The sequence below is a fragment of the Microcebus murinus genome, chromosome 3 (assembly GCF_040939455.1).
Source record: "Microcebus murinus isolate Inina chromosome 3, M.murinus_Inina_mat1.0, whole genome shotgun sequence".
NCBI classification, from domain to species: Eukaryota; Metazoa; Chordata; class Mammalia; order Primates; family Cheirogaleidae; genus Microcebus; species Microcebus murinus.
The window spans coordinates 89,012,954-89,040,613 of NC_134106.1; the positions used below are offsets into that span (position 1 = coordinate 89,012,954).

At 35.1% G+C, this 27,660-nt stretch overlaps 1 non-coding gene across 1 annotated transcript; it reads left to right on the forward strand.

The window, feature by feature from the left end:
* The first annotated feature begins 4,094 nt into the window (after positions 1-4,094).
* LOC142870227 (U2 spliceosomal RNA) lies at positions 4,095-4,282 on the forward strand. Its single transcript, XR_012918673.1, has one exon. It is a non-coding gene; the product is annotated as a U2 spliceosomal RNA (small nuclear RNA).
* The last annotated feature ends 23,378 nt before the right edge of the window (positions 4,283-27,660 follow it).

Genomic DNA, 27,660 nt, shown 5'->3' on the forward strand with positions numbered 1-27,660 from the left:
ACATCTCTAATCATCAGGGAAATGCAAATCAAAACCACAATGAGATATCACTTAACCCCAGTGAGAATGGCCTTTATCAAAAAATCTCCAAACAATAAATGCTGGCGTGGTTGCGGAGAGAGAGGAACACTCCTACACTGCTGGTGGGACTGCAAACTAGTTCAACCTCTGTGGAAAGCAATATGGAGATACCTTAAAGCGATACAAGTGAATCTACCATTTGATCCAGCAATCCCATTGCTGGGCATCTACCCAAATGATCCAGTGACACTCTACAAAAAAGACACCTGCACTCGAATGTTTATAGCAGCACAATTCATAATTGCAAGGCTGTGGAAACAGCCCAAGTGCCCATCAATCAAAGAATGGATTAATAAAATGTGGTATATGTCCACCATGGAGTACTATTCAGCTCTAAGAAACAATGGTGATATAGCACACCTTATATTTTCCTGGTTAGAGCTGGAACCCATACTACTAAGTGAAGTATCCCAAGAATGGAAAAACAAGCACCAGATATATTCTCCAGCAAACTGGTATTAACTGAGTAGCACCTAAGTAGACACATAGGTGCTACAGTAATAGGGTATTGGGCAGGTGGGAGGGGGGAGGGGGGCGGGTATATACATACATAGTGAGTGAGATGTGCACCATCTGGGGGATGGTCATGATGGAGACTCAGACTTTTGGGGGGAGGGGGGGAATGGGCATTTATTGAAACCTTAAAATCTGTACCCCCATAATATGCCAAAATAAAAAAAAAAAAAAAAAACTTTAAAAAAAAAAAAAAAAAAAAAAAAAAAAAAAAACACAAAAAAAAAAAAAAAAAAAAAAAAAAAAAAAAAAAAAAAAAACAATGTTAGAACCACATAAAGTCAATAACTAAGGTAGCAAGGTAATCATTGGTACATTTATATATGCTTATCAAGAAACAGTAACACAAAACCAATTTGCAAGATAATATGTGTGCTTCTTTATTAATATATAAAATAATAATATCTAGTGACAAGCATAAATAACATAATAGTAGGCCAGTAATAAACATAAATAATCTTGAGATATCTTCAACATTTTTAATGTAATCTAAATTCATCTATGAATTCCACTGGTAGCACAGTCATACACATTGCATTTACTCCTATGATTAGTTGCCTACATTCTAAATAGATGTTCATGCTAAATTTCAATCGTTAAGTTAGTGAAAAGATTTTATTTTTCATATTAAAAATCACAAATCCTTTGTGGGTCTCCGAAGCCCAGAATAAACATAATAACATAATACAAAAGAATAGTTTTCAACCTTAGTTTAGCATCCAAATCACTGAGGAGTTAAAAAAATTAGATTGATATCAGCAAAGTGGTAAAATAGGAGATTTCAAACATATTCTCCCATTGGAAACACCAATTTAACAAAAATATATGAAAAATATGTGAGAACTTCAAAACCCAGCTAAGAAATTGCAGCATCCCAAAGAGCATGGGAATAAGAAATCATGTTGAAATAGGCAGGAAGAGCAATTTCACTTTGCCCACATCTTTTGTTTCCCCAAGTTAGCACTCTTTGGTGATGAGAAAGATACTTTTGGCCCGAGATTTCTCCTATAAGGGAAGAAAAAGGCAAAGAATGCAATTATGTTCCAAGGCTTTTTGGGCTTCTAAGAGACTCATTCCTCACTCAGCTCATCCAGAGTGGTGATGGATCATGCATAGTTAGAATGCCTCAAGGCAGCTAAAAATGGAGAGGAAGGGAAGATAGATTTCAGCAATCAGAGTGTGTGACCACTCAACAGCCAGCACCAACCCCCAACCAAGGAGCCCCCAGTCCTGACACTGATCACAACTGCTGGTGTGAATTGCAATAGCTGCATGACTCCCAGAAGTTGGTATAGCTTCCAGCATTGGTTCCCCTAGCAGGCAATACAGAGATCAGCAACCAGCATCGATCATCATTGTCAATGTTGATTATACTAGCCAGTACAGAATGCACCAGCCTGCATGGATCTCAGAGCCTGGCAAGGATCTCAGCAAACAGTGTTGCTCTTAGAAACTGTCTCTGCTTTGTAGGATTGAGATAAAACATACAATACTAAGACAACTCTTTCAGGAAGAAGGGAGTAAAGTGGAGCTTGCACCTAATATTCCAGAATCTTAGTACACTGCACAAGGGCAAAAGGATAGAGGGTTCACAGCACCCAGCCTACCTCTGCAGGAGTAGTTGAGGGCAAAAATTCTAAAACTTCTCCAGATGAGTGTAACATGCACATTCATCAAATAATATTTGACAGACTCCCCAAATCTCTATCCAGGCTAATTGATGAAGATATCTTCCTGTCAAGGACAGTCTATAAAGACTGAAAGAGGTGAGTGCTTCTTCAAATGTGCAGAAATCACTGCAAGGCTACAAGAAACATGAAGGATATGAAAAATATGATAATAACAAAGTAACAAAATAAATCTCCAGTAACTAATCCTAAAGGAATATAGATTTATGAATTACTTGACAAATAATTCAGAATAATCCTCATAAATAAGGTCAGTGATCCACAAGAGAGCACAGATGGAAAACTAAATGAAATGAGGAAAACAAAACGTGAATGAAATCAAAATATCAACTAAGAGAGAGAAACCATCAAAAAGAGATGGAAACCAAACAGATAATCTAGAGATGAACAATATAATAATTAATCTAAAAAACTCAGTAAAGAGCTTCACCAATAGATTTGATCAAGTAGAAGAATCTGTCGACTCAAAGAAAGGTCACTTGATATTATGTAGTCAGAAGGAAAAAAGAAAGAAAAATAAATAAGAGTAAAGAAAGCCTAAAGAACTTAAAGAGACAACATCAGGTCAACCAATAGACATATCATGAGAATTATAGGAGGAAAAGAGAAATTTAAAGTGGCAGAAAACACATATAAAAAAAATAATAGCTGAAAACTTCCCAAATCTGAGCAAGGAAATGGACATCAAGATTCATGAAGCCCAGAGATATCCAAATAAGAGGCACTGAAAAAAGTCTACAATGACACATTATGGTCAAACTGCCAAAAGTCAATGGCAAAGAGAGAATTTTGAAAGTAGGAAAAGTGACTTACCACATATAAGGGAGCTCCAAAAGACTATCAGTGGATTTTTCAGCAGAAATTTTGCAAGCTGGAAAGAAGTACAGCGATATATTCAAAGTGCTGAGAGAAAAAACAAATTTAAGCCAGTAACTCTATATCTGGGAAAGTGTTACTTTAAAAAATAAAGGAGAGATACATACATTCCCAGAAAAATAAAAGCTGAAGATGTTTATCATCAGTAGCCTTGTCTTACAAGGAATGTTTAAGGATGGTTTTCAATTAAAACAAAAGGACAAAAAACAACATAAAAACATAGGAAAGTATAAAACTGACTTTATAAAGATAATATAAAGACAAATACAGAACACTGTATTACTGTGATGGTAGTATGCAAGTCACTTGTAATTTTAGTATAAAAGTTAAAAGATAAGTTTTAAGGATATTTATAGCTACAAAAATTTGTTGGTGGATCCATAATATAAAAAATATGTGAATGGCATCATCATTAACATAAAGCATGTGAAAAGACTGACGTAAAAGTGCAGATAATATTGAAATTAAGATATTATTAGTTTAAAACAAACTGTTACAACTTAGATGTCTTATGTAAGCCTTACAATAACCACAAATTACCTATAGAAGATACACAAGAGCAAAAGAGAAAGAAATCAAAGATTAGCACTACAAAAAAATCAACAAATCACAAAGGATGACAGCAAATGAGGCACAGAAAAACAAAAGAATCACACAAAAGACAGATTTAAGTCTTCTCGATCAACAATTACTTTAAACATAAATTGATTAAACTCCCCAATCAAAAGACATAGAGTGGCTGAATGGATGTAAAAACAAGACTTAACTATATACCATCTACAAAAGTGGCACTTTTGATTTAAGAACACACATAGGCTGAAAGTGAAGGATGGGAAAACATATCCCATGCACGTGGTAGACAAAAAAAAAAAACAACAAAAAATAAAAAAACACAACCAGGGATGGTTATTTTTATATCAGAAAAAAACAGACTTTATCAATTCTCAGACTTTTAGCTACAATCAAGTACAGTATCTGTTCTTAACAGTTTAATATCTTATATATTCTATAACCAAGCACAATATATTAAGTGGATTTTTCGCAGAAAGATGAAATAGGAGTTTTTTCCATCCATTCCATTCATTGACCTGGTATTGCAGTGCCTCCAGGAATAGGCACAAAAAAAGAACATAAGAAAGAACGAAAAAAATAGATTTAAAGTAAAAATGATAAAAATACAAAGAACTACATTATAGAATAACAAAATGAACAGTTTATTAGGAACTAATAAATGTAACAAGTGTAAATATATATGCATCCAACACCACAGTACCTGAGTATATAAAGAAAATTTTGACATTTCTAAAAAGCGAAACAAAAGACAGGAATGCAATAATAGTAGACTTCAATGCCCCACTATGAACAATAGATGGAGCATCCAGACAGAAAATCAGTAGGGAAACAGTTGACTTGAACAACACTATAGACCAAATAAATGTAATAACATATATGAAACATTCCACCCAACAGCAGCAGAGTACACATTCTTCTCAGGCGACACAGAACATTTTTTAAGATAAATCACATGTTAAGCCACAGAACAAGCTTTATCAAATTTAATAAGAGTAAAATCGTATCAATTTCTTTTCAACCACAATGTAATGAAAATAGCAATTAATAACACAAGAAAAATTAGAGATTCATAAATTTGTAAAAATTAACAATGTATGCCTGAACAATCAATGTGTCAAAGCAGTAATCAAAAGAAAAATCAGAAAGTATCTTGAAACAAATAGAAATGAAAATACAACATATCAAACTTGGAGAATGTAGCAAAAGCAGTTCTAAGAGGGAAGTTTAGAGCAATAAATTCTTATATTTAAAAAGAAAAAAGAAATATTAAATATACGAACCTAAATTTACACCTAAAGGAGATTGACAAAAAGAATAAACTTACCCCAAAGTTAGCATAAGGGAATAAATATTAAAAGTATAGTTGAAATAATAAAAATAGAAAATAGAAAACATCAATAAAAATAAAGATTTTTTTTTTAAAGCCAAACTTTTTCCTTAGCTAAACTAAGGAAAAAGAAAGAGGACCCAAATAAATAAAATCTAATAAATAAACAAATAAATAAAATCTAATGAAAGAGGAAATGCACATTATCATCTCAATAGATGCAGAAAAGACATTTGAAAACAATTATTTTATGATAAAAATCTTCAATAAAATAGGTATGGAAGGAATGAACCTGAATGTAACAAAGATTTCATATGCAAAAGCCAGCAGTGAACACCATACTCAATGGTGAAAAATTGAAAGCTTTTTCTGTAATATCAGAATCAAGACAAGAATCCCTACTTTTACCAATTTTATTCAACATAGCACCAGAAGTCCTAACTAGATCAATTAGGCAAGAAAATAAAATAAAAGACATCTGAATACAGAAAAGCAAGTAAAATTATCTCTGCTTGCAGATTCCATAATCTGATACATAGTAACTCTAAGAACTCTACAAACTCTTAGAACTAATAAACAAAGTCAGTAATGTTTCAGGATACAAAATCAATATCAGTTGCATTTTTATACATTAACAACAAACTCCACAAAAAGAAATGAAAAAAACAATCCTATTTATAATAGCATTACAGGAATGAAATAGGAATAAACCTAAACTACAGAGGTAAAACACTTTTAAACTTATACTACAATACAATAATGAAAGAAATTAAAGATGACACAAATAAATAAAAATACATCCCATGCATATGAATTGGAAGACAATATTGTTAAAATGTCCATACTACCCAAACCATTCCATAGATTTGATGCTATTAACATAAAAATCCCAGTGGCATTTTTTTTACAGAAATAGAGTAAATAATCTGAAAATTCATATGAAAAAATAAAAGAATCAGAAGAGACCAAATGTTCTAGAGTAAGAAGAACAAAGCTGGAGACATCACTTTTTTTTTATTTCCAACTTACATTGCTGAGCTGTAGTAATTAAAACACTATGATACTGGAAAAAAGATAAACATATAGAGAAATAGAATAAGATAGAGAACCCAGAAATAAACCCACACATATGTGGTCATTTGATCTTCAACAACAGTACTAAGCATACACAATAAAGAAATGATAATGTCTTTAATACATGGTGTTGGAAAACTACAACCTCTGGAATCAGAGAAAATATCTTTAAACCATTTATATAATTTATAATTATCCATTTATATAGGATTAATTTCCAAAATATGAAAGGAAACGCTATAACTCAATAGCAAATAATAATAATAATAATAATAAAATAAGATAATGAACAATGGACTTATACAGACATTTCTCCAAAGAAGACATATGCATGGCCAATAGATATGCGGAAAGTGCTGAACATCACTAATTATCAGGGAAATGGAAACCAAAGCAACTTTATACCTGTAAGGATGGCTATTATCAAAAAATCAAAAGGTAACATGTGTTGGAAAGGTTGTGAATAAATTGGAATGCTTGTATATTGTTCATGGAAATGTAAAATGGTTCAGCCACTGTGAGAAACAGTATGGTGGTTCTTCAAAAAATTAAAACTAGAACTAGAGAATGATCCAGGAATCCTAATTATGTGTATATATATAAAATAATTGAAATCAGGATCTCTAAGAGATATCAATACTTCCACGTTCATTGTGTCCTTACTCACAATAGCCAAAATATGAGAATATCATGTCCATTGAGAGATGAATGGATAAAGAAAATGTGGTATTTACATAAAATAAAGTATTATCCAGCATTAGAAAGGAAGAAAATTCTTCCATATGTGACAACATAGATGGATCTGGAAGACATTATGCTAAGTGAAATAAACCAGCCATAGAAGGACAAATCATGCATAATTTCACTTATGAGTTATCTAAAATAGTCAACTCATAGAAGCAGAAAATAAAATGGTGGTTACCAATTGATAGAGAGAAGGGGGGATATGGATATAATGAGTTTGTTTAATGGGTATAAAGTTACAGTTACACAAAATGAATAAATCCTAGAGAACTGCTGTACAACATAGTGCCTATTGTTAATAATATTGTAATTTGTAAGAGGGTAACATTGGTTATGTGTTCTTATAAGAAAAAAAAGTAAAAGGATACAAGTGAACTTTTGAAGGTGATGGATGTGTTTATGACCTTGATTGTGGTGGTGCAATCATGAGTGGATACACACATTCAAGCTCATCAAATTGTATACATTAAAATACACAGTTATTAGCATATTAATTTTACCTCAATAAAGCTCTCAAAATAATACTGACGATTAGGGCACCCTTCCACATATTCAAAGTGTATGAGTCTGGGCTTACCCTGGATGAGTAAATAATAGGATTTCATAGCTATGCACACATGTGTATGTGTGTGAATGTGTGCATGTGTGTGTTTCTGTCACAAGCTATTTATGCTTCAGAAAGAATGCACCATTTTGCATATTGATAGTATTTCCTGTAGCATAAACACCTTTTTCTGCATCCTTAACACTTAATATTTTTCTTACAATTATTTTAACAAAGAAGATTTGCATTACTTATCATTTTAACCATTTTAAAGTGATTGTTTTGGCCATTTTTCAAGACTGAATGCTGTAATAATTCACATGTATTTTAAATAGCAGTTCAATTAAGATATAATTAATTTCTAAAAATGATTTTCTAAGGGGATTTGCTACTGGCATTTTAGGTTTTTTTTTAATTTTAGTGTATTATGGGGGTACAAGTGTTAAGGTTACTTATATTGCCCATGCCCTCCAACCCCCTCGAGTAAGAGCTTCAAGCATGTCCATCCCCCAAATGTTGCTCAGTTGCACATCTTACTCGTGTGGTTGTATGCACCCATCCCCTCCTCCTCCCTCCCATCCTCCCAGCCCCTGATAAATGCTACTCCTATATGTCCACTTAGGTGTTGATCCGTTAATACCTATTTGCTGGTGAGTACATGTGGTGCTGGATTTTCCATTCTTGAGATACTTCACTTAGTAGAATGGGTTCCAGCTGTATCCAGGAATATACAAGAGGTGCTATATCACCATTGTTTCTTAAAGCTGAGTAGTATTCCATGGTATACACATACCACATTTTATTAATCCACTCATGAATTGATGGGCACTTGGGTTGTTTCCATAGCTTTGCAATTGTGAATTGTTTTAATTTCTTAAAAATTCAGCTAGGGAATAGTTTTCTGTTTCTGTTAGATACTTTTCTTCATCATTGTAACCATCCTGCTCTCAAAAAAGTCTCTGAACTCTATTGTTAAGTGCAATGATGAGGAATAAGTGCATTGCTAGGAGCGCACCAACAAGGCAACCACACAGATTTAAGGATCAAGAGGTTAGGGATACTGATCAAAAGGGGAAAGTTAGAAGTTAAGACCTGAAGGAAACATGGGAGTTACCAGGCAGATGAAAGATTGGTGAAGTTTGATTCAGGGAAAGAGTACTTTAGGCAGAGAGGAAATAATGCATAAAACTAAAAGCGAGAAAGGACCTTTAGAATTAATATGGCTTTGAGTATCTAAAATGTAGATTTTGAAATGAGAACAGTGATAGAGTTGTCCAGAGAGACCATTGACAGCTGCTCCTTGGCCAACATGCTGAGGAATTTAAGGGTTAGAGATGGGCATTAAAGATTTAGACAATGAAGAAACAATGTCATGTTTGCATTTTAGGAAAATATATTTTAAGGGAAGTCTGAAGAATACATTTGAGAGAAAACTGGAAATATTAAAGTGAGGTAGGACTTTAAATACATGGGGATGTCAAAGTCACCAATATGTGTTTCTCCAGTCTTGTCTTTCTTTCATCAACACCAGAGTTATGCATCAAGTTGCTTACTCACCCTCCCCACTTGGATATCTAATAGATAGACACCTCAAAACTGATATATGCACAACCAAGTTCTTAAAGCCTCTCATGATCCCATTGTACCTAGAGCATTTTTCATCTTAATTATAGCAGCTACAACCTTTTGTCTGCTATGGTCAAAACCTTGGAGTCATCCCTGATTCCTCTCTTTCACTCACATGACACATCTAATTATCAGAAAATCCTGTATCCTTTACTTTGCAAATATATTTAGAATCTGAGGCCTCATCACCACTTCCATTCTACTGCTCAACTTCTTATATCTGGATTGTCACAAGGGCTTCTTATTTGGTCTTCCTTCTTCCATCTTGTCCACACTGCATCTATCCTCAGCATGGAAAAGAGAATATCACTTTATTTTTATTTTTAATTCACACATTTATGAGTGTGTGTTTTAATTCACACACTTTATGAGTGTTCTATGAGTTTTCATAAACATATACCATCATGTAACCATAACCAAAATCAAGATATAGATTAATTCCATTTGCCTCATTTGACTATGTAGTCCATTTTCTCCCAACCCCTAGATCTTGGCAAGACCTATTTTCCTTCTAGTTTTGCCTTTTCTGAAATGCCATGTAAGTGAATTCATATAGTGTGTAATTTTTTAAGTCTGACTTGTTTCACTTAGCACAATGCATTTGAGATTTACCCATGCTATTGCACAGCTCAGTAGTTTATTTCTTTTTATTACTGAGTAGCATTTCTTTTTTTAGGTGGTGCCCATTTTTATTTATTTATTTTATGATAAATAAGAGTGGAATGAAGATGATTCCAGAAGTACTAGGAACGTTCAGACAAACATGGCTAGGAGACAGCCAAGGGTAGATGTATAGAGTAGGGTTCAATGTAAATTTTAATGCTGAGAGAGAGATGGAAATAGCTATGATAGAGTACATAGTAGGATTTACTAATGGGTATAAAGAAATTGAGGCCAATGGAGAAGATTATACAGTGAATAACAGTGTGTTTGGTAAAGAATTGCTGAAAGAATAAAGAGAAGCAACTCTAGGATAGAATCATAAATAACACACACATTTAAGGGGCAAGGTAAGAGAAGAAGAAATAACTATGAAGATAAATTAAGAGATAGGTTGGGCATGGTGGCTCACACCTGTAATCCCAGCACATTGGGAAGCTGAGGCTAGAGGATTGCTTGAGGCCAAGCAGTTCAAGACTAGCCTCGGCAACACAGCGAGACCTAATCTCTATAAAAATAAAATAATATTAATTGAGTGTTTTTGTAGCATATATTACTAATGTCATCTCACGGAATCCCACCCTTGCTCACTCATCTCAGGCTGCACTGCCTTTTACCACTACTTTAACCACTTTAACCACTACTATGCCAAGTCTCTTTCCACTTCAAGCCTTTGGCCAGGCCTTTCCTTCTCTTGACATGCTTTAAAGGCCACCCTATCTAAATAGCTATCAGTCTTCTGTCGTGGCCTGTTTGCAGGACGGAGGATGAACACAGAACATAAAACACAAACACAGAACACAAAGAAAAATGCGGACACACAGACAGACGGTTGACTAGAGTAATAATTACACTGGGTCGTTTTTTTTTATACTCTAAAAGATTAAAGTTAGTTCCTTGTACCTGACCACCCAGGCATGGCAGCGATAGCCATAAATTCTGGAAAGCGTAGCCTTAGGGAAGCAGACATCCCCTGACTCAGAATTTCAAGGTGGTTGCTCTAGGCACTAGGCATAGATAAAGGACTAAGATTAGCAAGGATGGGCAAGGTGAGCCACAGGGGGCATTTGTCATCCCCAGCTTTTCTTAGGATGACCCCCTGAGATCTTCGGCTGAACCCCGGAGGCTTTGCCTGGCTTAGGTCACCCCTCCCTTCAGGGGTCTTACCCATCATTGACTAACCGGCCATCTTATGGGGTGTAGGCAGCAATCACAGGAACGATGTGTTAATCATGTGGCCTCCAGACCCCCAATGCCATGGGGTGGGGTAGCTCTTGCTATTCGCAGCTCAGATCCTATGTTATGCCCCTAGGCAACACCTTTGTTTATCACTGGGAGCCTGTCCGGAACAGATTACTTTCAAACACTCTGGGCAGAACACATACATTATTCACTAACTTTATTTCTTAAACTAGGAAAATATATGTCAGTCCCCTACAGCCTTCCGTTCTTCATCAAAATGTTCTTTATTTCCTTCACATTTCTAGCATTGGCAACTATTCATTCTTTCACTTATTATTTTTATTATTTCTGTCTTTCACAAAAACTAAAACATCATTATAAAAAGAGGTCTTTTTATTCACTTTACCCCATTTTAACACCACTAACTAGCACAGTGATTGGCGTGATGTAGGTGATCAGTCAGGCATTTGCAAATCATTTGAATAAATTGGATTCGTGGTGGCACCAGCCAAAAAACGCCAACTCTGAAAGATGTAATTATACAAAGTAAAAATACAGGAATTCATGACTTAATTTCAAATTTAGAAAATTGAAAGTAAACAAAGTAAAGTTAATCTAGGTAAATAAATATGAAAAATGAAATTTGCAAACTGATATTATGTAAATTAAGAATATATTCATGATCTGACTTTTAGGAAATTTTAATGAATTAGATGCAGAATTGATTACCTGGATCCACAAAATTGAAATAAGAAACAGTCAGAAAACAAGAAATAAGAGGGCCTATAACAGTAGACAGTGTGGAGATTTGAATACCAGAAGGAAATAAAATGTATAATTCTATGCAGTTAAGTTTGAAAATCCCAATGAAAATGATCTTTTCTTTTCCTCACAGAAGATATAAATTGCCCAAAGTGTCTCAATACCAAGCAAAAAAGCTGAATAAACAAATAATTATGAAAGAGACCATAAATGTTTTCAATGATTTTCTTCTTAAAAATGCTCTATGGGACTCCCAGGCAAAGCAAAGAACTGAATACAATCGATTTATTCTTTGTCTTATTTCCCAATTGCTCATTGAAATGAATAATGTAGTATAAAAACAGTCAGAAACCTAAACCAATACTGTACACTAGTAAATAATTCTCTACAAATGATTAAAACAGATTTTTAGAAATATATTGTAGGGACTGGCAGAAAACATCCAACTTGAAAAGGGCAGTGTGCTGGCAACAAGAATAGATGCTGAGAGATCCTTATTATTCTCCGGAAATAACCAGAGAAGGGCTGTGGGCATGACACAGAGTGGGGTGCGTATCCTGATACCACTAACTGTACTGAGAAGTCTTGGTGTGGCAGTGATAATGGATTTGCTTAGGAACTTCTTCACCAGTTCCATTTGGAGTGGAAGCCTTGTCTTACTAGGCTCCTTGTAAAGGTATTGTCTTTGCTGTCTGCTAATGACTCTAGTCACACCTCGCAAATGGTAAACTCATACCAATTCCTGGCATCTCCAACTTCATTTCCAGACTTCACAACCAGTTAAAGGAAATATTTGAAAAAGGCTGTCAATTTTTTTTCTTTTTGTTTTCTTTCTTTTTTCAGAGGCAGGGTCTCACTCTGTCAGCCATGCTGGGGTGTAGTGGCACAATCATAGCTCACTGCACCTTTCAACTCCTAAGCTCAAGGGATACTCCTGCCTCAGACTCCTGAGTGGCTGCGACTCCAGGCACATGCCACCACATCCAGCTAATTAAAAAAAAAAAAAAAATTGTGGAAATGGGGTCTCACTTTGCTGCCCAAGCTGTTTTCAAACTCCTGGCCTCAAGTGATCCTCTCTCTTTAGCCTCCCAAAGTGCTGAGATTACAGGCATGAATGAGTGTGCTTAACTATAGGGCAGTCAATTGATCATTACTTTTCTTCCTATATTGTTCTATAATATTTAGATATGAAAATCTTATTGGTGAGAACTCTTTCTGTAATTAGTATCTGAAACCCAGTGAAAACTATCCTAATACAAAAACAAATAATATATTTGGAATATAATTGAAATGATTACGGTCAGATTTGGTTTTAGTAGCAAATCTGGGGTGAGGTAGGAAGAGAATGGGAACTAAAATAATAGCATCAAGACTTCCTATTTATTCTTCATCCCTGTACATCATTGTTTTCTTTGTTGGTTGCCTTGTTTTCTTCTATAGAAAGATTTTTCCATTTAGCTAGGAAAAATGACAGCAAGAAACCCCAGTTTATGTCATTCTTAAGTATTGCAATTGTTCCTAGCAACTGCTAACAATGAGTGAAATATCTATCTCTGCAAACATTTCTCTGGGTAGGAGGATGGAATGCTCTTATTATTAGTTTTAGTTAAGTGCCCATCCTCATTAGAGAGGCCAGAGAATGTGGGTGAGTTAATGTTTCCCTCAGTAACATACAATGAGGCCTCTCTCAGAAAGCAGAAATTGTGCTATTAGAAGAAGAGAGTATAGTGTATGGATAGAGAAAATAGGCATCTCTACCATCAATATGCTATCATTTTGACATAACTCAATTATTTCCAAAAGAAATCATAAATGTAACTGTGCAAGGATAACATAATAGAGAAAAAATGTACACATATATTTAAGATATAGCTATAAGAACAATGATATTCCTTCAAAAGAGATGTTCTGAAAAATAAAATAAACAGAAGAAAAGCTATAACAATTTGCAAGTCAGCAAGATGTAAATAGCATATTATTTTGGGAACTAACTTCAAATCTAGATTATTTTATTGTAATCCTACATCCATACCCACCATCATTAAATTCTATGTAGTGAGTAACAGCAAGCTGATCTAAAACAGTTGCCATTCTCTGGAGCAGAACCCCAGGGACTAGGAAGATTGTATCTCAGTGGTCACCTGAAAAAGAAGCAGACTCATCTCTTCTCTATAGGGACTACAGGAAACTGCAGGAGACCCTATGGGTAAAGATACTCAATTCTGGAAGACACATAAATATACTCATAATACAAATGCCATTTTGGAGAAAAGAAGAGGAAATGGTTAGAAACTTGAATGATTAATCATTTTACCTAAAGATGTACAAATTATATGTCATAAAATAGTTTTTTGATTGAAAGAACATTCAATGCTTTTATTTCCTTGGTTGCCAGTAGCTGGAGGTTCATGAGACACTCAGATCCTTTGCAGAATATGAAGAAACTGTGTTTCCTATGCTTGTCTGTATTATGATGGGCAAAAGCCTATTTTTTTTACTCATATATGAAATTAAAAGATATGATTATAAAGAAACAATAGTATGAAATTAGGAAACATTGCATAAAATAGAAACCATTCTTTTGTCAAAATGATTTTGAACTCATGAAAAATGACAATTGTTTTAGTGGATAGAAGACTGAATAGTTAATAATAAAGAAGTAATAAGGGAAAAGATGAAAAATTATCTCTGAATTCTAAGAAAAAATCGAGAAATAAAAATTAATAAAAGATAAAAACATGGATCTGAATTGGAATATAGGTTATAGAAAGTTTCATCAAGAATCATGAAAGAGTACTCAAACATTAGAAGAAAAAACTGAAGGTAACAATAGACACAGAAGGTGTTTAAATATAAGTGAATTCAAATCTATGCTAATAATTTGAAAATTTCAAGAAAGTGAATAATTTTCAGCAGGATATTAATTATGTAAATTAACCCAAGAAAGTAGAAAATTTGAATAAATAAATGAAAAGCAGATGATTTAAGACTATCAAATATTACCTTTAAAATATCTGCTGTAGTTGGTATTTTATAGCTAAGTGCTTTCAAACTTTCAAATAAAAAATTATTTACATGAGACACAAATTGTTTCCGATCATACAAAAAAATGGGGGGGAGCTTGCAAGTACAGTTTTGAGCCTAGCTCAATCACTGTATCTTAACAGAAAAAGACAACATTAAAAATAAAACTTCACTCTATTCTTACCTATGACTTTAAACAGAGAAACTTCAGATAAATACTAGCAAAATACAATGGGTAGTACATTTTGAAAATAAAGCCCCATGCCCTACCCTAGTGGGACATCCAGGAATAAAGACATATCTAACATTAGGGATTAATTAACTTAATATATCATATCACTTGGCCAAATTAGAAAAAAAAAATCAAATAATATTAATTTAGGAAGTTTCTGAAATGGTGTTTTTTTTTTTTTTTTTTTTTTTTTTTTTGAGACAGACTCTCACTTTGTTGCCCAGGCTAGAGTGAGTGCCATGGCATCAGCCTAGCTCACAGCAACCTCAAACTCCTGGCTCAAGCAATCCTGCTGTGTCAAGCCTCCTGAGTAGTTGGGACTACAGGCATGCACCACCATGCCTGGCTAATTTTTTCTATATATATTAGTTGGCCAATTAATTTCTTTCTATTTATAGTAGATGGGGTCTCGCTCTTGCTCAGACTGGTTTCGAACTCCTGACCTCAAGCAATCCGCCCGCCTTCGCCTCCCAGAGTGCTAGGATTACAGGCGTGAGCCACTGCGCCTGGCCTGAAATGGTGTTTTTTAATATTCACATCCATTCCAAAATTTTTAACAATGATCCATAGCAATCCACAATAAAAAAGATGAATCACTAAGAAATGTAATACAAGCAAGATTTCTATGTGTAATGCAATTAGAAGAAAAATAATTCTAGGAGTTTAGAATTCTAAAGCTTGAATTTAAATGCATGGGATTTAAAATCTCAAATCACAGATATATGGTATAAAACTTGCCTCTGGCACTGATCACCTTTGTGTCATTCACCTACAACTTACCGTCTCTGAGACTAAATCCACCCTTCTCTCTTTCCTAAAATTAATGTAAGATTTGTTAATCTTGGCTGTGTGTAAATAACTGGATGTTTTTGTATTAAAGCATACAACCTTGGTTAATAGATATTTATAGCATTTTATCAATGAACTCAAGGCATAGGTTTGAGCTTCATATGGATTTACTATTATTATTATACCACACATTTTATGACTATTATTCTGGATCAAGAGCTAGGAGACAGCATTTGAGTTTATTTTGAGTTACTGATGATTTAACCGAAATGGCATAACATTTCAAAACAAGTTGTGAAGTAGTATTGCTAGGAAAGAAAATACTGACGATAGTCTCAAGTCCTGTTTGGAATAAGGAAAGATTTGAGAAATAAAAGACACACTGAAATGAGGATACTTTCTAAGAATTCTCATTGTCTTTTGTTTTATACTGAACTTGAACATGGGTCATCCTTCCTGAACACCATGACAACCCAATTCGTTAGGCTGGAGAGGTACTTTTAGACCTGGATTTTAGCTGAGGAATTTGAGACATAGAGAATTTAAGTGACTGCTCTGAGAGAGTACAGCTAGTAAGTAGCAGAACAGGAACTACAACCTGGATCCTCTCAAACCTTGTCTATTTCTGAGAATCAACTCAAGATGGGGTGACTGTTAATGTCCATGCCATCACATTACTCTCCTGAAGTCATCAGGGGTCAACACCGGATGTTAATTGGACATAGACTGCCATTTACAGTGAAGGAGAGTGATCACCTTACTTGGCTTCTTCTTGCAATCACTATGACTTCTTCATAAAATACAGTTGAAAAAGGCAATCTCTCTTTTCCTCTCAATTTTATTAAATATGGGCCAGAATCCTGCCTGTCATATTGGCTGTGCATTCAAGTCTCCCTCCCTCAGGTGCTCCCTGCCTGGGGACTAAGCAATGAACCCCATGACGTATATATACACAGGTCAAAAGAAGATCATATTGACTTTCTCCCAAAATGAGTGATTTCTGGTGTTGTGTGCTGAATTGTATCCCCTAAAAGATGTTCAAGTTCTAACCCCTGGTACCTGTAATTATCACCTTATTTTTTAAAAAAAAAAAACAGGATTTCCAATGATATACTTGAGTTAAGATGAGGTTGTACAGGAATATGACTTTCCTGGTATTCTATGGTGGAACGTTCATTTTTAGGATGAAGAGTGGCATGCGTACCTCTTGTGTTACTCTCAATTTATAGGAATATATGTGCACATGAAACTGGCACATAAATTAGATTGATAACCTTGTCTATTTCATTTGCCTCAAATTCAAGTTTATCTGATTCTCTTTCCATTTGAGTTTGAGTAGGACTGTGGGGGCTCTTGTAATGAAAATAATCATTACTGAGGGAAGCAGGAAAAACAAAACAAATTGTGGAAGGACTTTGAACAGAGGAATGACATCGATTGACTGATAGATTATAATGCAGAGGCAGATGATTATTGCTTAATGAACTTTTATTGCACAAATGGATGTAGGAATAAAGAAATAATGAAAGAAATATTCATGAATGACTTGGGCTTTTCAATTGCTTGTTTGTTTCTTTTCCTTTTTTCTTTTTGTTTTAATGCCTCCCTGCCTACATTATATAACCAAATCCTTATTATGCCATTCAAGACTTTCAATCACCTGCCTTACCTCTCAACTTCATTTTCAGGTACTTCTTTCTTGCACTTCACACTCCAGCAACCCTAAACTGCAAACATTTATATGCTCCTTTCTCAGGCTTTCTTTCATTCGGCAGTGCATTTGCTGTTGGCTGGAAAAGTTTATATTCATCTCAGTGACTGCTATCAATCCTTTAGGACTCACCCCCAGGTGATATTAGCTCCTGAAAGCGTGCTTGCTTCTCAATTTCTAAATTGTGCTAAGTGCAGCAAAGAAGAGGAAAGGATGGAGGATTCCATTATGGATTTTAATATGTCCTATAACACGTGTCAGATCAAATGCTATTAATGATATTGAACATTTTCCTTATGTTTGTTAACGTTTCAAAATTTCAATTCTTATCTTTTATCTCATTTTTTTTTGCAGTACATACTAATTTCCATTAACTAATAAGAATTATTTATATATTAAAGATACTTGCACCTAATCTTTCAAGTATTAAAAATATTTTCTCAGTTTATACATTACCATTTAACATATATGTAGTGGAAATTTATTTGATGGAAAGTTTAATATGGCAAAGTCTACAGATATTTTTCTCCACTATATGTGTGTTTATGTATATGTGTGTATGTGTGTATATATATATATATTATATTTTTTCCTTTAATCTTTGAAATGTTTTTGTTTTCAATTTTGCATTTTACATTACCTCTTTACTCCATTTTAATTTATTTTGATGTATATGGAGGGCACAATAATAATGTATAAAAATTTTGAAATGCATTGTACGCCTTATTTCACCAGCTGGGATAAAATGCCAGGCTTTGGTTGTGTCTTAAAAGCTATTTTATCATCAAACTTTGGTTCTATTCTTTCAGCACTTAAAAATAGCACAAGATGATGAAATGAGCAATCCCAGATGCCTCAGCAGATTATACCATTTTCAAAAATATTCTATTCCTCTGTCTTGTGTAGACAACATTAATGCTGCTGGAACAGACTTATTACACCAGGTTTGATGTTGTGGGGCTACAGCTATAATTTCTGTGAACAAATGTTCTAAAGCTCCTATTCTTGAAATGTGGTTCATGGAACCTGGACAACCAGCCTCAAACTCATGCGGGATGCTTGCTAATCATGCAGATTAATGGGCCCCACACAGAATTACTGGAACATAGCCTTTGCAAGTTAGGATCAGGTCCTCTGAGCACATGTAGTTTTTGCTTTCATTCTACTTCTAAAAGTTCAGCAGTTGACCTGCCTCAAACCTCAAATGACATACGTCAGGACTTGTCACCTATTTGCATCCTAGTGTTTGTTCTTAACCACAGGAGTAATTAGAATGAAAATATTATTTACCAATGAGCTAGTACTGGAATCATCAGAAAAAATTCTGAAGCAACTATCATTGATCTCCACATAGCCCTATGAATTTAGTTTTTTTGTTTGTTTGTTTTCTTTTAGTCCTCTGAAGGTAACACCAAATGAGGAGTCCCAGAAAGTTTTGAGAGATGGCAGCATCATTTGAAGAGACTCACTCTTGTTCGAATGTGTGTTATCAGTCAATTATTTTACACTTTTATTTGAGTTATCACACTTGACTATTATTTCAACTCCTGGTGTTGTTCTGTTCTTATTTTTGAAAATGAGGAAACCCAGATTGGGGAAAATGGTGTTCCCTGGCCAAATTCACACATGAGCCAGAACTCACACCCAAGACTTCTGGGCCCATGTCTAAGGCACACTGTCTTCAGCATGGCTGTCTGGCATGTACCATATGGGTCATTCCCTAGATGGAGAAATAATCTTCTATGAGTCAGGTGTTCGGATATCATGCAGATGCCAGAGATTAACACAAAGCAGAGGAATAACTGTAAAGCAATCAGGACTAATTTTTCAATTATATTGCTCTGCAGCCAGGTGGAGGGAGGTATGTTAGACCCATCCTGGAAGGCAGGCAGCTATGAATTGTCACCTGTATCCTTTATGGCCCTGGTGCCATTTCTCTGCTCTTTCCAGTTGATGTTAATAAGTTACTTCTCTGTTTGTTGCCAGCACCTGCAGGAATTTCAAAGTATTTTCAATATAATGATTCAACAAAAATGTTGCCTCCAAAATTAGCCTTATTAAACAAAAGAACCCAAAGCACTTTTATAGCATAATAAATAATATTTGTGTGCAATTTTATGATTTATAAACAGCTTTCACATGTCACTTCATTCAGTTCCCACAACAACCTGTTGAGGTCATTATTGCTGTCATTTATTTCTGTATTGTAGGTAAAGAAATTGAAATTGAACACTATTGGGGTGACTTTTACAAGTTCAATGATGTGACACTAAGACTTCAGGTTGTGTATCCCACTTCAAAGCCTGTGTCCTGGGTAATTTCCACTACATGCCCTGTCATTTCTGCTACACACAGAGGGCTACAATTTACTACCCAGTTGTTCAATGATTGAAGGACTATTCTTATCTTTTTTGAAAGGTTAAAGGCTATGGTATTGGAATGAGGATTTGAATGAGAGAAATGCAGCATAAAAGACGGTTTTTGCAGAGATGGACAGTGAAATGCATTATAGACAATCCTTACAGACAGCTGTGACCTTCAGCTAGGGCAAAGCCGTCACTATGATGTCAGAGTTATTCAGTAGAAATAACAGTAATCAAATCTAACATCTAAAATCTAAAATCATTGACAACCACAAACTGATGCTTGAGTTAAGGCAGGAGAGCAGTTTGCCTATCCACCAATCAGATGCTGCAGCTGAATCAGAGTTTGATTTAGGGATGAGTTTCAGGATATTTTAACATTTCCATTCTTGTTTTAAAAAAAATATATGTCATTTCAGTTTACCAGATTCATCTTGAATCTGTTAAAAATGATTTCCAACCCATAAATTATTTGAAAATGGCTTTTGTTGAATTAATAATATTTCATGTTTGTATTAGGGTACTTTAATTTAACTAAGGACTTTCACTGATATTTTCATTAATCCTCTCCGTTAATGCTTGAAATCATTTCTATAACACAGGTGAGGAAGTTGACATATATAGGTGAATTATGCAGAGTCTCCTGACAGTATATTAGGAAGCTGGACTTGAATGTTTGTCTCTCTATTGAACGCTAAGTGTTTTTCTTACTCTATTAAACTGCCTCAACATCTTTGTTCTGAAAACACTTGAAAATATGCTGTTTCTGCCTTTTTATTTGAAGATAATGTCCCCGAACAGAGAAAATGAAAATGAGGAGTTGAGTTGTTCTTCTTTCTCTCCCACAGGTTATGATATTGAACCTTTGTCCTTATCTGGTATATTTATCTTATTTCTGTGCTTCTTATGTACATATACACACTTATACACACACACACACACAGAGTTCCATTTTGCTATCTTATAGGTTTATGCCAACCGCACTTTTTATTCTCTTTTTTTTTCTGCTTTACTTCATATTTCACTCTGCTACATAGCTCACATAATTTTATTTTTGAAAGCACATTAAAATCAACACAGTAAACCAATGTTTTCAAAGATGTGCTGTAAGGAAATGAAATTAATTAATTAATTCAATACATCTGAGTCCCAATTGTATATGTGATAGTGAGGAGAAGATGGCAGTAAATCAGTCTCTCCTCTGAAGAGTCCCACTGTTGACCAAGGAAGGAGAGGTTTATGTTCACAAAGAGCTCTGGTGAAAGCTACAGCACTACCACTGAAGTGCCATGGGGTTTCAGTGGAGCCAATCACTGCCAGCTGAGAAGACTGGTCATTGGGTTTGGTCCGTTGAAGGGTGGAAGCTTCATGGATATGTTAATTGTATTCTAGACAGAAGAAACACTATAAGAAAATAGAAGCTGGAAAGGATTGAGCATAAACAGTACAAAACTGCTTAACTGGACTTCACTGGGACTGAGGGCAGCAAGAGTAGAAAATATGTTTGAAAATGTAAGAATGTATCTGAATGTTGAAGGAAATTGAATGCCTGCTTAGCATATGCCCATTTATTAGCAACAGAGAACCAGTAGAGGTTTTGGAGCAGAAAATTGCAATAATTATTGATGAATGATTCCAAAGTTAAATATAATTTTACTGAATTGTTTACCATCAAATAGAGTATGGGTTGCATGAATGGGGCTTCAAATCCAGAGTTCATTCTAGAGAACCAATATATTTTTTCTAATAAATACTTCTATTTAAACGATATAATAAGAACTAAGGTAATGTTCTGCTCTCAAGAGAAAAGGAGGTTTAAACAAAAGCAGAATTCTTTTGAATTCAAAGCATGGTTTGTTTGGTGTAATATCATAGGACCTATTTCTTTGCACAATGTGTATTGCCTTAGTGCCACTCCTCAATTAGACCATGAGTTATTGCAGAGCAGAAAGCACATCAGATGTTTTTGTAGCTCGGGCAATAACACAGTGCAGGGCATCTGGTATGTGTTCACTAAATATTGGATAGGTATCACCACAATTCTGCCCTTTCAAAGCTAATTGGCCCTTCCTCCCAACCCAAGTCAGAGATATCTCTGAACAACTCACTTAAGTTTAGAGTAAATTAAGGAAAAGCACTGGAAACATGTATCATCTATCAGATTTTAAAAACACATGATGAAATAGGTGCATAAAATACAGATGGCATAAAATTTATTGTGTGTGTGGAGTGTGTGATTATAATTTTGTATTCTATAACTTATTGCATGATGGTGGTGTTTCATGCAGATTGCATTTATTCTGTTTTGTGTTTTCTAATTTTTTTCTCTAATTGGCAAGTAATATATTCGTATTAAGAAAAGTGAGTGACACAGAAGAAAAAGTGTTCTGAATTGTCTTGAAAGCTTCTGGGAATCTTAATGAATAACAAATCTTTGAATAGAAAGAGATAAGCATTAAAATTATAGGAAGAAAGTTAGTTATTAATATTATTATTTTACTATGATTGAAGGTGAATCCAAGGAGCATATGGGACCATAGAGAGCTCTCAGTATTCTGTGTGGGAAGCAATGAGATAAGATGGATATATTCCTTATATGGCTTTCAATATTAAGAGTTAGGAAAGTCAGAAAACAGATTGTCACAAATATAAATTATTCATTGAAGACATAGAATGAAAGAAAGAGAATTTTAGCGTCATCGTTTATAGTCCCCCTGTGTGGAGGAAAGGTAATTCTTGGTATTGAACAGATTCTCCCCCGAGGAGATAATTGAGTCATCAGGGGAAGATGGGGAACTAATGAAGATTCAGACTCAAGGAAGTTTATTAGAAGTGCTTTAAAACTATGAAATGTTCCATTTAGGGATGGAGGTAGCTAACTTGCCACTCATTTAATTACAAAAATCATGCAAGATGAACTTGGAAGTGGTGGGTAAGGTAGCTCTAGGCGAGCAAAGCCATCGCCAAGTGAGAATAAAGATATGGAATATGTAATTAAATTGTAGGAGGGTGACAGATGCTGTCAGGCTTCCACTTGTTACAAGGTAAACAAAAGAATAATGCAATAATAAATATAAAAAATAAAAACGTTAAGTTGCTTTTTTGTCCTCAGCAAATGGAGAGTCATCTGAAGCAATATCTGCTTTTTATTCACTTTTTGATGTTTCTTGATTATATAACTATTTCTTTATTTGGGTTTATAAAGAATTGAGCAGCAGGGTGGTTAGAATTGAACACATTGTAATGTAATTGTTGAAAAATAGAAACAGTTTACAAAGTAAAAGACAATTTAACTGTTAAGAGGGGAAGAAAACATCTTTCTAAACTAATGTTATAAGAAATGAAATTTGATGACTTCCACTGTTCAGTGATGAAGTTTGCAGATCCAGTGAGTAGGCTGTGCTGAAATGCTCCAACTAAAGTTCCATTAACTTTAGGCTTTCTTTTATTGTCTCTATGAGAGGCTAGAAGAAAATAAATTCAAATTAAAATATAAACAAAAATTTGAGGCATTCCATTGTGTTTTAAGGACAGCATAGAAAATAAAGTTTTTAATTTTTTTCCAAGAAGAGGTAAAAAAATGTATAAACATATTAAAAACACATTTTTTTTTTCACAATCACTGGCAGCATGGTATAGTAGATGGACAAAGGTTGGGATTTAGAATCAGACAGATTTTGGTTCAAATCCTGGCGCTGCTACTGATCAGTAGTGGAACTAAAGTAAGTTATTAATCTCCTGTAATCTGTTTATATAATTTGCAAAAGGTGAATACTAAGAACCCATTTGTCCATTTGTAAAGATTAAAAAAAAAATATCCCATGTCCAGAACCATGAAAGTTCATTCAGCAGCTCAAAAGTCACTCAATACATATTTATACCTAGTCTTATTATTTCTAGACACTTAGTTCATCTTTTCTCCCCCTTGTGGATCATAGTTAGAAACAGAAATTAGTCTGTACACACACAAAAGGTAAACTTAACCCCCTTCTGATCAATTTAATTATTACTTTAAATTCAGTTTTCTATCCGGCAACTATGCACAGTTAAGAGGGCAGAGAACCCAGTCAACAGAGGAAATAACCAGGGATCAAGGATTGCTGAACTATTGCACCCTTGTCTTAAAAATTTTCTGGGCATTAGATAAGCACACCTCATTCTTGTTCATCCTGTGACATTTTCTTTTTACTCCAAACTCTGCTTCGGGCTACAACTCAATCCTTGCTAATGTTTTTAATCCCCTAAATTATTTTTTAATTAAAAGAAAATGATTAGATATACAAATGTTAAAAAAAACACAGAGAACAATAAGAAATAAAATTTAACAGGTTCTCACATACAGAAATCACCACTCTTTACATTAATGTATGTTTCTGTGCAGATATTATTTTCTACACACTTTTTTTTATAAAAAGTGTTTTCCTGGGGAATATTTTTTGATAAGCAAAATTTTTTCACTTACTACTGTTAATCACATTTTCATGAATGCATACATATTCTTCATAAGACAGTTTTCCAAATGAAAATGCTACCTGAATACCTACACCCAGTCTTTGTCATTGAGTCTTCCTTCCCTGGACCCCCGCACCACAAATGAACTATTTTTGTAAATTGCTCTCTGTTGTGACTTTCCATGGTTTTCCTATGTACCATCCTATTACTGATCTCTTACTGACCGCACCCCTGCCCAGCCTCTTGTCTATCCAATTCTACTCTTGGGGACTGCTACCACCGAAAAGGATGTCCTGGCCTTACACAAACCTCTCTTTGCCTCTAACATCAGTCGCCTTGAGAAAGGGTTTGACAAATACCAAAAATCCACAATATTTCAATTCTGCTAGAGCTAGTCTGCCATAGAGGGAGGGAGAGCATGTTTAGAGGTAGAGACATGTGTTATCTTGTGATTCTTCAAGTAATGCCACTTTCATCTTGGGAATCCCATATAAACCCTCTGATTATGACTAATACCTTCGACATGATTATGTATGCCAGTGGTTCTCAATTGGGGCCAATTTCACCCCTCAAAGGACATTGGGCAAGGTGTGGAAACATTTTTGTTTGCACAACTGTGTGCAAAGTGCGCTGCTGATATCCAGTAGCAAGAGGCCAAGGATGCTCCTAAACATCTTGCAATGCACAGGACAACCCTGCCTGACAACAAAAACATTATCCATCCCAAGGTGTTAGTGATTCCGAGGTTGAAAAACATTGATCTATATACCAAATTAAGTCTATATTATTCTATTATTTTATATACATATTTCCTCTTCTGTTGCATTTTCAATGAATAACAGAAAAAAAATGGAAGCAGAAAACTAAATCATCTCATTTTAGCGTAATGAAAATTTTCAGAAAACCACGTGGGACCTCTTTGACTAATTCTAACATGTCAGCCTATCTTGATGGTAAAATAATCCTTTCTCCTGAGGATTGGCCTAGTAGTTGGTAAACAGGGGAACATGTTAATGTGATGTATGCTCATATACAGTATATGAAGCCATGTCTGCTCTAGTCTAGTAATCTTTCCATGTCTGTTATCTCATTTCATTCTTAAAATAACCCTGAGAGGTAGGCGTTTCAGTTACTATTATTGCACAGTAAATCACGCCCAAAATTTAGAGACTTAAAATAACAACCATTTTATGTGATTCACAAATTTGTAAGTTTCAAACTGGGGGAGGATTTCACATAGGGGAGGCTTTTCTTTGAGGATGATCATGTGATTGCAGTCAATTGTTGGCTGAATTTCCCTGATGATTAGGGATATTGAGCATTTTTTCATGTGTTTGTTGGCCTCTATTCTGTCTTCTTTTGAAAAATTTCTGTTCATGTCCTTTGCCCATTTTTTGATAGGGTTGTTTGATTTTTTTCTTGCTGATTTTCCTGTGTTCTAAATAAATTTTAGTTATCAGCCCTTTATTGGATATGTAGCTTGCAAAATGTTTCTCCCATTCTGTGAGTTGTCTGTTTGCTCTCTTGACAGTTTCTTTGGCTGTGCAGAAGCTTTTTAATTTGATCAGGTCCCATTTATTTATTTTTGTTGCTGTTGTGATTGCCTTTGGGGTCTTCTTCATAGATTCTTTGCCTAGGCCAATGTCTAGAAGAGTATTTCCAATGTTTTCCTCTAGGATTCTAATAGTTTCACACCCAATGTTCAAGTCTGTTATCCAACATGAGTTGATTTTTGTGAAAGGTGAAAGGCGTTGGTCCTGTTTCACTCTTCCGCAGCCGAGAGATAGGAACACTCCTACACTGCTAGTGGGACTGCAAACTGGTTCAGCCTCTGTGGAATGCAATATGGAGATACCTTAAAGCAATACGAGTAGATCTACCATTTGATCCAGCAATTCCACTACTGAGCATCTACCCAAAGGATCAAATGACACTCTACATATGGGACACCTGCACTTGAATGTTTATAGCAGCACAGTTCACAATCACAAAGGTGTGGAAACAACCCAGGTGCCCATCAATACATGAGTGGATTAATAAAATGCGGTATATGTATACCATGGGGTACTACTCAGCTATAAGAAACAATGGTGATATAGCACCTCTTTTATTCTCCTGGATAGAGCTGGAACCCATTCTACTAAGTGATGTATCTCAAGAATGAAAAAACAAGCACCACATGTACTCACCAGCAAATTGGTATTAATGAATCAACACTCAAGTGGACATATAGGAATAACATTTATCAGGTGTCAGGCGGGTGAGAAGGGAGAGGGAGGGCATGGGCAATATATGTAACCTTAGCATTTGTACACCCGTAATATGAAAAAAAAAAATTTGTTGGCTGCAGCTGCAATCACCTGAAGTCTTAGCAGTGTGGGGCTCTAGGGTGGTGACTTGCACTGGTGCTGGCTGTCAAGCTGGAGGAACAACTGTAGTATTGACCAGAGCACCCATATGTCACTTCTCCAGGATGTTGGCCTCAGCATAGTCAGAACTTTCATGGTGACTAGTTTTCCCAAGTAAGTTCTCACGACGACCGGAAGAAAACTTTCTGTCCTTTTCTGACCTGGCCTTGGAAGTTATGCAGCATTACTTCTGCTTCATTCTACTGGTTGTAAGTTAGACACTAAGCTTGGCCCAGATACAAGAAGAGTGGACACAGAACCCACTTGTCAATGAGATGAATGCCAAACAATTTTCAGATGTACTTTAAAACCACCACAATAGTATCATTACCCCATTTTACATATGGAAAAGTTACAGAGTTAAAGAAAAGACCAGAATAAGACAGGGAGGGTGAAACCTAATTCCCTCCAGTCCATCCCAGATACAGGCTCAGTCCAAACCCTCCCTAAGATAATACTAGTAAAGACAGATAAGGTAATAACAGAGTCTGTAGCAATTTGCTTTGAGGACCTATGCCCTACATCCTCTGAGAACAATTTACCCAATTATGTAGGTCTAGTCACTCCTCCCAGGCTTTGGCTAGAGGTACTGATGACATTCTTGTCTCTTCATGGGACAGTAGCTCGACTCTAAACCGCAAGTTGTTTATTAGAGATTCTGTAAAGGTAAATATCTTTTCGTTATCTCACCACACCTGTCTGACTGTATTCTCGTTATGGCAACCTGGGAGTGTGCTACAATCTGTATGAAAACTGTAAAATTGTACAATGCAGCTCAAATTCCCCAGCAGTGTTTCTTTAGGACATTTGTAGGCCATGTCCTGTTAAAGGACATTTCATAAAAAAGTAGTCTGATGTCAAATTGGAAAAATTCTGGGTATTGAAGGGTGGTGTTTTCTGTGGGATGTCTCAGGGCTCAAATGGGCTGATGCACTTTGTGCATTACACAAGAGGTGTGTGATTGCACAACATTGCAAGATTATTTTATTACAGAAGGATTTATTTTAACAAAAAAATCTTCATATCTCACA